Source organism: Lutra lutra, chromosome 10 (assembly GCF_902655055.1).
Source record: "Lutra lutra chromosome 10, mLutLut1.2, whole genome shotgun sequence".
NCBI classification, from domain to species: Eukaryota; Metazoa; Chordata; class Mammalia; order Carnivora; family Mustelidae; genus Lutra; species Lutra lutra.
In genome coordinates, this window is record NC_062287.1 from 38,307,201 (window position 1) to 38,319,852 (window position 12,652).

General features: G+C 43.7%; 2 long non-coding RNA genes across 3 annotated transcripts in view; both read right to left on the reverse strand.

Annotated features, from left to right (window-relative positions):
- Nucleotides 1-257: 257 nt before the first annotated feature.
- Nucleotides 258-7,079, reverse strand: LOC125079391 (uncharacterized). Of its 2 annotated transcripts, none has more exons than XR_007121107.1 (3): nucleotides 6,973-7,079; nucleotides 3,528-3,637; nucleotides 258-1,833 (listed from the first exon to the last, which is right to left on the reverse strand). It is a non-coding gene; the product is annotated as an uncharacterized LOC125079391 (long non-coding RNA). The 2 variants fall into 2 exon arrangements; XR_007121108.1 differs by having other exon boundaries at nucleotides 3,255-3,637.
- Nucleotides 7,080-7,382: 303 nt separating this feature from the next.
- Nucleotides 7,383-12,652, reverse strand: part of LOC125078911 (uncharacterized) — a 55,976-nt gene continuing 50,706 nt past the window's right edge. The window contains exon 3 of the long non-coding RNA XR_007121007.1: nucleotides 7,383-7,413. This is a non-coding gene — a long non-coding RNA (uncharacterized LOC125078911). The remainder of the gene's footprint in view (nucleotides 7,414-12,652) is intronic.

The window sequence follows — 12,652 nt, forward strand, 5'->3', positions numbered from 1 at the left end:
TTTCTAAGTGGCTGTCACCTCACTGCATGTTTTGGGGGTGGAGGGTGTTGCTGATTTAAATTAAAACCCACTTAGGGGAATGAATAATTCAGCCCTTCCAAAATCCATTTCTGGGCCAGAATTATCTGGGTGGGGTCTCCAGACAACTACTGAGTAAATTACCTAATTCACTTTCAATTTTTTTATTTCCTGCTTTTTACACATTGACTTAGTAGGCCACAAAAAGTTCTTAAACATAGATTGGGTTGGGTAATCAATAGGTTTTATTCACTCTTCGAGACTCAGTTTTCTCATCTACAGAATGGGGGTGATAACAACCCTTAAAGCTCAGAGTTATATGTATATGACATTTACATATATGTATATGTGTATATACATGTATGTATTTATATGTATCTTATTTACATAAGCTATTATATACTAAGAGTCTAGTATCATAGTGCCCGGTGTGTTAACCATCATTATAATTACAATGCAGTTGTCCCCTGTAAGATTTTCTCGAAGCTCCTCAGTCAGATGCATGAACACAGTAGGCTGTTTGGCGTTTCCCTATTTTGAAATACCTTAACATAGCTTAACGGGTACACGTAGATCACACAGGCAGCAGTAATTAACCAGATCTTCCTCCGGGGGCTCCTTTTTGTTGTTCTTTTTTGCTTATCCACTTTTGTGGATGTGAATCTTTTACATTAAGGATTAGATGGGGGAATGGAGTGTTCTGTTTATTAAGAGGTTAACTTAAAATTAGCTATAAAACCTCTTTTGTCCAGATCTTTTTTTCCCCAAAGACCTTATTTATTTATTTATTTGAGAGATAGAACAAGTGGAGGAAGATGTACAGTAAGAGGGAGAAGCAGGCTTCCTGCTGAGCTGGGAGCCCAATGTGGGGCTTGATCCTGGGATCCTGAGATCATGACTTAAGCTGAAGGTAGACGCCTAACCGACCGAGCCACCCGGGTGCCCCTATTGTCTAGATCATATTGAAACTAATTTCCAGCTGGATAAGTTCATTTTCCCACCCTCAGACAATTCCAGGGACAGTGAAGTTTATCTTTCTGGGTGGTACAGATCTTTGGGTGCCTGGGTCATCATCCTGAATGCTGGCTTTTATCATACGGGCCCAAAAACACAGAGGCTGAAGAGGAGTTGTTAGCCTATTTTGACTTGTGCCGAAGTTGGCACCAAGACTAAATTTTCACTAGGTTTACTAGAACTATTTCTTACCCCATTATGTCATGTAGACACTCAATAAACATTTGTCAAATAAACGATGATTGTATATTTTTTCCCCAACATACTCAGCTGTGCTTACCACATGTCTCTCCCATCTTTTCCTGAAAGTGTTTAAGATAGCTTATAAGGACTCCTAAAATATAAAAAGACATTATTCTGTAGGAGACATTACTCAAGGGTAAACCAGTCTGAGGCTCCTCTTCCCTTTCTCTCTGCTGTGTGGTCAGTTGTCGTGGGCCCAGGTCTGCTGAGGAAATCGGGCAGCAGCGTGGGCAAAAGGTTAGCCAGACAGAGCTAACTGGAGCCTCTCCCCCGGGACAGAGACAGTTCTCAACGTCAGTAAGATATTTCCTTGCAAAATCTTTCCTTAGTTCCGTTAGCGTGGGTGGGTCCTGTTCTTTTCCACAAAATAATCCCTGACTGGATCTGAATGTCAGATTTGGTTCCAAGCTTTCCAGAGGATGTTCACAGACTGGAAACACAGAGCAAGCTGCTGTTCATGTGGTACATTAGTTACACTGTCAAATAACATGTTCAACATCTGGACTCCTTTGTGAATGACGTATTTCTGAATTTCAACCAGTGGGTCCAATTGTTAACCTGAAAAAAAAAGACAATAAATACAGAACAGAGTGGCAAACAAAAGTTTCAAAACACCAGAAAAACAGTGTATTCATTATAATTCTTTTCAGATTAACTGTTTGATAGTCTATGCATTTTAATTTGGACAGAAAGCTGTATTAGTCAACTTCCTATCTAAAAACATAACTAACATACTGTTTAATAATAAGTTTATCCTACATTTTTTTTTTTGATGTTTCAGACCTCTTTGGCAGCCAATGCAAGCATGAAAACTTCCTTGTTGTAAGTTAACAAGAATGTCATGGGATAAAGCAGAATATTACCACTCAAGTAGTTATAGTGTACCCTAAAAAAGAGATTTATTCTGAACATCTTCATAAAATTTCAGTTCAACCCAGTGAACAACATCTTTGAGTATACTCATACAGTAGCACTAACACAAATTTTCCTTGTCTCTGGTAATATCTTCCAATGCAGGCAGATGGGGTTATCTCCAAGTGAAATTCAGGAAAAATGCTTAAGGGGACAAGGGGGCAGTGGGCACCAATCTCCTTTTATTGGCCTTTCTTCAGGATGGCTTGCCCATCTTTTATTCAGTTCATCTCAAGAAATATTTATTGAGCACCTACTATGTATACTGTGCTAATTGCAATGGATGCATATGTAAATAAGGTAGAGTCCCTGCCTTCATAAAGGGATCAGAGACATCAACCAAGAGAATACAACTGGGACAAATAAAAAGCACCTACTAGGTGTTAGGCCTCCTCACAGACATTTCACACTTGTTGTCTGTTAAATAAATCTCTCTCTCTCTTTTTAAGTTTGTTGATTTAAGTCATCTCTACACGCAACGTGGGGCTCGAACTCATCACCCTGAGATTGAGAGTCACATGCTCTTCCAACTGAGACAGCTCCTCCAACCGAGCCAGTCCCAAGTAGATATTATTTTGCCCATTTTAGGATACTGGTGCTCAAAGAACTTAGGTCATGCAGATGTGGGATTCAAATTCAAGTCGGCCTGATTTGATAATCTAGAGTCCTGTACCATCCAATATGGCAGCTGCAAGTCATGTGTGGCTGTTTATGTATAAAGCAATACACATTAAATAAAAATTTAAAATTTAGTTGTTTGTCCCAATTAGCCCCATTTCAAGTGCTTGACAGCCACATGTGGCTAATGGCTAAAGAGCTGGACGGTGCAGATTTAGGACCATTCCACCATCACAGGAAGTTCTACTGCTCGGCAATGGTCTAGACTCTTCAAAGGAGGGATCAATTCCATGTCAACTTCAATATCCTAAGCCCAGAACAGATTTCCAGATTCCAACCCAGGAATCACTATAATCAGCATTGTTTCTTTTCCCTGGACCTTTTCTCTTCTCAGAAGGGAAGCTACTGAATAAGGACTTAACCTGGCACCCTCTTCCAACATTGCTCACCTTGCAGGTCGATGTTTGGAGGCGAACTGGAGATGTTTTTAACAATCGGAATTACAGAGAATTAAATGAGACAATAAATCACATTCCTCTGTGTGAAGCCTGGCATAGCGTAGGCCCTCAAGAAATGTCAATACAATATTAAAGAGTGTGGAACGTGAAGTCACAGGGCTGGTCTGAGGCCCCGCTTACCACTTTGTAACCACATGGCCCGGACAGATCAGTCAATTTCTCCAAACCCCATTTCCTTAATTATAATTGGAGGTTATATCTAACCTTGCTATCTTGGAGGACTGGGATGAAGCCCATGAGCTACCAGGTAAAAAAACACTCCGTCAAGTTAAAGCTTTGTAAAGTGAGGTCTTCCTTCTGTTCTCCTTTGTGCTCTGAAAAAAAATGATTAATATATAAATAATAAATAAATAAATAAATAAATAAATTCCCAATCGTAGCTTGTTTACCAGGGAATTGCCTCTTTTTCCAGAAAAATGGAGGACCAAAAAGATATGGTTTATGGAGGGACAGAGTCATGGGAGATTACCCAGATTTTACTGCAGTTGAAAAATGGAAAGAAAGAACTGGGGGACAGTGAGAGCCAGAAGAAATCTTCATGAATTCCCTAGCAGTCGGGGCGAGGGCTGTGGAGATTGCCGGGTGCGTGTGGAGCAGATGCTTCTCCGTCGGTCTCGTGTTAGAGGGTCAAGATGGGCTTCAGTGGAGAGCTTCCAGTGGACCCCACTGACCCCCCCCATAACTGCCCAAGCTACCCACACGGGTCCTGGGGAACAGACATGACTCAGGCGTCCTTGTCACCTGCTAAACACAGCTGTCCCCTGGGAACCTCCATGCCGCAGCCTGGCAGGCTCGTAGGAGAAATGATCCACATTAAATCTAGTTCCTTCCATTCCAGATGAAAAGTGACATTCATACAAAAGCAATTCAGGTTAATTATCACTTTCCAGGAATTTTAACCCACTTGTGAAAAGGCTTGTTAGAACTGCTCCTTTTTTCCCCCTCCACATCTACAACTCACACTTGTGACCCCAAAGCCAGACTGGTTCCCTGAAGGTTGCTTCCCTCCACTCATGCCCCCGAGTAACCCAGATGATCATTTCCGTGTCACCTACCCTTCCTCACTGCCTCTCAGCCCTGGTGGGGGTCACCTCTCACTGGGCTGTCAGCCTGCCCCCCTGGGGGTACAGTCCTCTCAGTAGGATGCTCCCTCTTTGTGGGCATATGAGTGGGCAGCACATACCCCACACTATCCAACATTTTCTTATACATAGCACCCAGGGGCCAACGAGTGGGTGTGTCAGACATTACCAAAGAGCTGGTATAACTAAAAGGAATTATAATAAATAGGGCACAAAGGGAAAAAGATCTTAAAGAAAAACTGCTAAGTGAGTATCCAGGAAGGCAATGGAAAAGCATGAACAAAGTCTACTCCTCACAAGGGAACACTCAGAGGCATACCCCTATTCCCAGCTGTGATCGCCATCCCTAGGTGGACCATACCCCTCTCAGGGAACCCATTCTTCTTCAAAGCTCCCAAGTCATAAAACCATCACCCTTTGAGAAATCCTACTCTCTCCCCTTAGAGGACACATTGCTTTGCTAGACTCTCATAGCCAAGTACCACACCAGGGTGGCTTACGTAGCAGATGTTTATTTTCTCACCGTTTTGTAATTCTGGAATCAAGTGTCAGCAAGGTTGTTTTTTTTTTTGTTTTTTTTTTTTTCCCCCCGAGAACTCTCTCCTTGTCCTGTACATGGCTGTCTTCTTCCTGTGTCTTCACATGGTCTTCTTTCCATATCCGTGTCCTAATTTCTTCTCACAAGGACAGCAGCCATATTGAATCATTTTAATGACTTCATTTTAAAGATTTTTTTTTTTTTTGACAGAGAGAGATCACAAGTAGGTATAGAGGCAGGCAGAGAGAGAGGAGAAAGCAGGCTCCCTGCCGAACAGAGAGCCCGATGTGGGGCTTGATCCCAGGACCCTGGGATCATGACCTGAGTGGAAGGCAGAGGCTTTAACCCACTGAGTCACCCAGGTGCCCCTAATGACTTCATTTTAACTTACTTACATCTTTAAAGACCCCATCTCCAGATACAGTCACATTCTGAGGTTCTGGGGGTTAGGACTTCAATGTATAAATTCTGGGGTGTGGGAGGAGACACAATTTTGCTCCTACCAGAGGACAATATTAAATTCTCAGGCTGGATATTTTTCTGGGTGCCTCTGAAATCAGCAGCAGGAGGTTGTCATCCCTCGGTCCTGGTGACCCCCCCAGGGCACGGAAGGATGAGAAAGGGGGCAGAATTGCTCTGGTGTTTTCGAAAACAGCCAATTCATCCTACCCAGGGCCGGTGAGGGGACTAATCCTTGTTCTCACCAGCAACATATTGCCGAATGCCCGTTCTCCAAGAATGCCAGAAGATTCCCCATGACCTCTAACATCAATTTCAACTTGGATAATGAGTTTTCCTCCCCCTGTGTTTCTCGCTGAAACAATGTTCTGCATACGATGACTCCTTAACGGCAACCCTTGACTAGAACAAATCGTGATAAGGCTTTGGAATCAAGGGGACCGGAACTGGTGTGGAGGTCCCACCCCTTACTACCTGTGTACCTGTGGGCAATCAGCTCAGTCCATTCCATAAACATTTAGCAAGCACAGACCACAGGCCAGGCACTGTGCTAAATCTGAGATGCGGAGATGAGTAAGATCAAATTTCTCTCTCCGGGAGTCTAGTAGAGGCTGGCAGAAACGTAAACAAATAATTACCACCGAGTGAATAATAAGGGCTTTAATAGTGTTAGATGCAGGCTGCTGTAGGGTTCAGAGCCCAGGGGAGGGGACCTGGTGAAGATGGTAATGGTTGAGCCTGTCCTAAAGGATGAATATAACCAGTTGAAGGGAACTTGGCTGATTAAGGACAAGGGTGTTTCTGGTCAAAGGGAGGCCACCACTCCCAGCATGGGGGCTAGGAACACCTAACTCCCAGGGCTGTTGTAAAAATCCATGGCGAGGGGTATGAGTTTAAAGGGTCTAGCACAGACCGTAACAGGTGCTGCTAACTACAGCAGAGGGGGCCCCTCCCCCACCTGGTCCCTGCCACTCTCCGCTACTTTCCTCTCTGTGGCAACTCTGAGCTTGGGACTTAGCAAGCCTCCCCACGTCCGTGTGAGTTTCAGGTCTGGCAAAGATCCTACCTTCTTTGCTACTGTCAAAACTGCTTGTATTCTGTGCATCTTAATTCAGAGGTTGCAGGGGTATTTGGCTACCTTCGCAACTTCTCCCCGCAGCACATAAATTATAGGTCCAGAAACGCGAATAGAAGCACAATGGGAAGGTTTGAGTGTGCTGGTGCATGCACCAAATTATTCTCCGCATGATAATTTCTATCACTGCAATTAGACTCTGTAATTAAAAATCACTGATGTTTCATGACAGCCCTCAATTGGATTTGGGGCACAAAGGAGAGGGTTGGGGTGTGCTGGTATGGGTGGGGACACTGCGCACAGGGTTTAATCGGGGCTGGGAAAGGGTGTCGTCGTCGTCGTCCTTGAGGGCCATTCACTAATAAAAAGTATTCTCATTTATATATGGAAATAATGAGGCAAAGGAGCTAATTTAAAACAAAAGAAGAAGAAGAAGGCAGAAAGAGAAGATACGCAACAAACGTACAGATCACTTAGAAAGCCACAGTAATTTACCTGCCTGCTTTCCTTTTCTGGAAGATTTTTATCTCTGGCTGGCATTGTCGTAAATTACTTAGTAAAGCTGAAGTCAAAATTGGTTTTCAGTGAGTTCCACTTCCGTTTGACCCACGTGTAAACAAGAAACCACACTGGGTTTTCTCACACGTTTAGCTGTGTAACAGCTCCCAAGAAACCAGGATTTCTGTTTCCAGTTGACCCCGACTCCAGGGCTCACAGATCAGGGATGGCAGAGAATCAAATGTAGGCTCCTGGCCCCTGGGTGGTGGCGGGGGATTCTCCCTGCCACCTGCTGGGGGGTAAACAGGGCCTGTCCTTGGCATCCCTCCCACGTGCAAAGGAGACAGAAGGAAGGGAACCTTTGAGGAAATCTAGCTCCCTTCTCACCCTGGTGGGAAAGGGATTTTTTTTCCTCTGGCCTCTGAGAAGGTCTTTGTCCTGTAAAAGTAAATTAGGTAGAAAATTACTTTTTGACAAACTTGACTGAAGCTGTGAAAGTCATTCTGCCTAAGTTTGAAAAGTGATTGGAACTGAAGGTTTTTTTTTTTTTTTTTTTAATAGATTCGCTCTTCTTTCCTTTTTTTAAAAAAGCAGATCGCCCTCGGGTAATGAATAGGAATTCAGACAGATGGTGAATACTTTTCTTCTCCTTTGCCTGATTCTGATGGGGAGCTCTTGTCTCCATTAGTATGTCAATACCGAGGGCCCTCTTGAATTTTCTAGCCATTCCGGATCAGTCTGTAGAATTTCCATTCTTTCTCATTCTGAAGTGGGTCCTATTTCAGGATTAAATGGGTTTTCTGGCTAGTTTTGGGGGGAATACAATGGCATATTTAAGTGGTTGTGTCTATGATTGTTTGTTGTCTAGGGCTGGGTAACAAAACATCCCAAAACTTAGTGTTTTAAGACAACAGTGATTCCTTATTTTTCTTCTGTGGGCTGCCTGGGCTGTTCTTCTGGCGGGCCGGCAGAAGGACGAGGCTGGAGGGTCCACAAAGGGCCCTCTCATGTGCCTGGGGTGTGGGTGCTGTCAGCCAGGGTGCCTCTGTTCTCCGTGTAGGTGTTCTCTCCACAAGGGCTCATGCCCCAGGCCCTCTGCGCCTCCAGCATGTCCTACTAGTACGCTTATTGGGCTCAGAGGGCCTGACTGATCACACCCTCAAGGATAGGCCCAGAAATATCATTTCCACCACAGGCTGTTGGCCAAAACAAGAGACAAAGCCACCCAAGGATGTGGGGAAACTGAAGAGAAAAGGAGACTGACTCCACCTCTTGGAGTGAGAAGCAGTTTGCACAATTAGGGTGGGAAAGGAGTGCTGGTAGCCATCTTTGAGACAAAGGCCGCCATGGTAAAATGCGTCCTCAGCCGATGATTGAAAACTTCTTCCAGGAAATGGAGGATTGTCAGTCTTACTGAGTGGACCCTGGATAAGCTGATGAGAATGAAGAAGGATGACAAGTGTAGTTATTACGCCTTGCACACCTCCTTAACGTGCGCTGAGCATGGTGTAAGGTGCTTTGCCTTCACCTTCTAGAAAACAACTCTGAAATGGTAGTGTTGTTATACCTACTTTACGTATGGGAAAACTGAGGCTTGGAGACCCTGTAATACAGGGGTTAATTGCAGTCAGCTGTGAAGGATGCTGAAGGGGAGCTTGCTGCCTCTCTATGCCCACTGCTTCCCCGAGTGGCTTCAGCTCTGCACCTGTCTGGGCCGTACCAGCCAGACCCCTGTCACCATTCCCCATCTGAAGGACTCCTACACTGAGACTTTTTCTAAGCCTGCTTTTTGTTCAGTGACAAGAAGTACTGATACGTTTTTAGTTAAACTTATCCCATCAAATATGTTATCCTTTAAGTTGTCAACCTTGGCTCACCCAGTTAAAATTTTTTCTTTCTTTTTTTTTTTTAAATATTTTATTTATTTATTTGACAGAGAGAGAGAGAGAGACACAGTGAGAGAGGGAACACAAGCAGGGGGAGTTGGAGAGGGAAAAGCAGGCTTCCCGCTAAGCAGGGAGCCCAGTGTATGTCTCGATCCCAGGACCCTGGGATCCTGACCTGAGCTGAAGGCAGATAGATGCTTAATGACTGAGCCACCCAGGTGCCCCTAAAATTTTTTAAGAAGGCATTTGGCTGGGAGCCTGGGTGGCATAGTTGGTTAACCTTCCGGCTCTTTTTTCTTTTTTGAAATTATTTTTATTAACATATAATGTATTATTTGCCCTAGGGGTACAGGTCTGTGAATCATCAGGCTTACACACTTCATAGCACTCACCATAGCACATAACCTCCCCAGTGGCCATAACCTAATCACCCTCTCCCTACCACCCCCACCCCCAAGCAACCCTCAGTTTGTTTTGTGAGATTAAGTCTCTTATGGTTCCCTCCTGATCCCATTTTGTTTCATGTTTTCCTTCCCTACCCGACCCTGCAACACCCCTGCCCCGTCCTACCTCTCAAATTCCTCAAATATGGGAGATCATATGATAATTGTCTTTCTCTGATTGACTTATTTCGCTCAGGATAATACCCTCTAGTTCCATCCGCGTTGTTGCAAATGGTGAGATTTCATTTCTTTTGATAAGCCTCCGACTCTTGATTTTTGGCTCAGGTCATGGTCTCAGGGTCATGAAATCGAGCCCCATGCTGGGCTCTCTGCTGAGTGTGGACTCTAAGATTCTCTCTCTCTGCCTTTCTTCCTTCCCTTTATCACCACTTGAGCAACACAATCTCAAAAAAAAAAAAAAAAAAGGCATTTGGCCCAGAAATTCAAGAGAATATTAAAGAATTTAGAAGGGAACTGGTTATGTAGCTATTAATACTTATTATAAAGCTACATTAATTTGAAAATGTTGTATTAATGCCAGGAAAGACAAGTGGAAGAGAATAAGGAACTCAAGGTTAGTTCCACCCCTACAGAAGAATGGTTACACACAGGATAAAGTACAAGTCCCTGGAGGGAGAACGGAAACTTCCAAGAATGGCTCCAGACAGCCAGTCATTCATATGGAAAAGTACAAAATGAGATCTTGACTCCCTGTCGAACACAAAAATAAATTCCAAGCGGATTAGTGGCCTAAATGTAAACAGGAGGCAAAAACTGATGACTATTTCCAGGACTGTAAGTATTGAGGAGGATGTCTTAAATAAGACACTAAAGTTCAAACCTTCCTGAGGAAAATGATTAATTTAAGTGACCTTAACAGTCCACGTCTGTGAGGTTTAAGATGCACGTACTTATAACCCAGCAATTTGGGTTACGGGTAGGTCTTGAGAAACTCTTATACATAGGCATGAGGAGGAACACAAAGTTTGTTCACTGACACATTGGTTATGATATAAAAGATTAGAAACAGTCTAATTGTTCCTCAGCAGGGGAGTAGGAAAAATAAACCCTGGAATACAATAATATTTAGCAGTTGATGGGAGCAAAGTAGATTTCTGTGTAGCAACATGGATAAATCTCAAAATCATGGGAGTAAAAAAAAGTACAGGATGGTACATACAGAAGGATGCTTTTTATGAAGTTTTTAATGTAAGAAACGACACTGAACTTTTTTTTAGGATTTCATTTTTTTTAAAAGATTTTATTTGTTTATTTGACAGACAGAGATCACAAGTAGGCAGAGAGGCAGGCAGAGAGAGAGGAAGGGAAGCAGGCTCCCCTGCTGAGCAGAGAGCCCCGTGCGGGGCTCGATCCCAGGACCCTGAGATCATGACCTGAGCTGAAGGCAGAGGCTTTAACCCACTGAGCCACCCAGGTGCCCCAAGATTTCATTTTTAAGTAATCTCTATACCCCATGCGGGGCTCAGGGGCACAGCCCTGAGATCAAGAGTCACTTGCTTGGGGCCCCTGGGTGGCTTAGCTAAGCGTCCCTGATTTTGACTCAGGTCATGGTCTCCGGGTCCTGAGATTGAGCTCAGTGCTGGGTATGGACCCTGTTTAAGATTCTCTCTTTCCTTCTCCCTCTGCCCCTCCCCTTCTTGCGCATGTGCTTTCCTCTCATAAATTAATTAATTAATTAATTAAAGAGTTGCATGTTCTACCGACTAAGTCAGCCAGCTGCCCTGACACAGAACATTTTTTTTTTTTAAATATAGCTATCTACATTTCGAGGAAAGCTTCAAAACATGCAAGGAGGATACACACAATCTTCAAAATAATGGCAAGGAGGAAGGAAAATGTGATTTCATATATGTAGGGAGCTTCAATTGAATTTTTGTTTGCAGTGTTTCTTTTTTTTTTTTTTTTTACAGCACATCAAATTTTATTAAGAACATCTCCAGCACTTAGAAACAGTAGGTGACTGCAGGCTTGAGGATCCAGCTTACATTCAACATTCACTTATTCTTAATTTTTTACTATTTTAAATTTTTACTTATTTTTTATTAGTAGTATTTACATTTTTTTTAATTTTTTTATTTTTTCAGCATAACAGTATTCATTATTTTTGCACCACACCCAGTGCTCCATGCAATCCGTGCCCTCTACAATACCCACCACCTGGTGCCCCCAACCTCCCACCCCCCACCCCTTCAAAATTCTCAGATCGTTTTTCAGAGTCCATAGTCTCTCATGGCTCACCTCCCCTTCCAATTTCCCTCAACTCCCTTCTCCTCTCCATCTCCCCTTGTCCTCCATGCTATTTGTTATGCTCCACAAATAAGTGAAACCATATGATAATTGACTCTCTCTGCTTGACTTATTTCACTCAGCATAATCTCTTCCAGTCCCGTCCATGTTGTTTGCAGTGTTTCTTAAAAAGAATCTGGATTGGGATGCCTGGGTGACTCAGTTGTGAAGTATCTGCCTTCCGCTCAGGTCATGATCCCAGGGTCCTGGGATCGAGTCCTGCATAGGCTCCTTGCTTATCAGGGAGCCTGCTTCTCCCTCTGCCTATTTCTCCCTCTGCCTGCCCCTCCCTCTCTCTCTCTGATAAAGAAATAAATAAAATCTTTAAAAAAAAGAATATCGATTAAAGAAAGCGAAATATTAATGTGTGCTAAATTTGGGTAGAGACAACATGTGCTTTTATTAAATTACTTACAATATGTTTCTTTCTTCTTCTTCTTTTTTTTTTTTTTTTAACAGGGGGAGGGACAGGGGCAGAGGGAGAGAGAGAATCTCAAGCAGGCTGCACTCCCAGCACAGAGCCTGACTTGGGGCTCGATCTCAAGACCCTGAGATCATGACCTGAGCTGAAATCAAGAGTTGGGATGCTTAACCGACTGAGCCACCCAGGAACCCCCGTATGTTTTTTTATATTTTAAAAAGATATTGCTCTTAGAATCTCTAAAGAGTGATGGCATGGCCGTGAGGTCCAGGTCAGTATGAAAGATAAGAGTTCAGAGGATGCAGATTGCCTTCGAAGTCACAGTTTAACGTGCCTGGGAACATGCCTGGTGGCCTGTCAGTCTTCCAACGCAGGACCCTTTCTCTCAGGCTCAGCTCTGGTCCAGCTGCTCTCTCCCTTTCTCCTGACCTGCTCTGCTTCTGGGCACAATTCCAAGCAGAAAAGCTGTTAAGCCCCTGCTTGTCTCAACTTCCTGATTCCAGCTACCCAAGCTCATTCCTAGTTTCCCTTTCATCCTCAGACACTGGGAAGCCAGAGATGAATGATGATGGTGCTGTTGAAGAAGGAGAGGAAGTCTGGGAGGCCTTACTCCTTGGAAA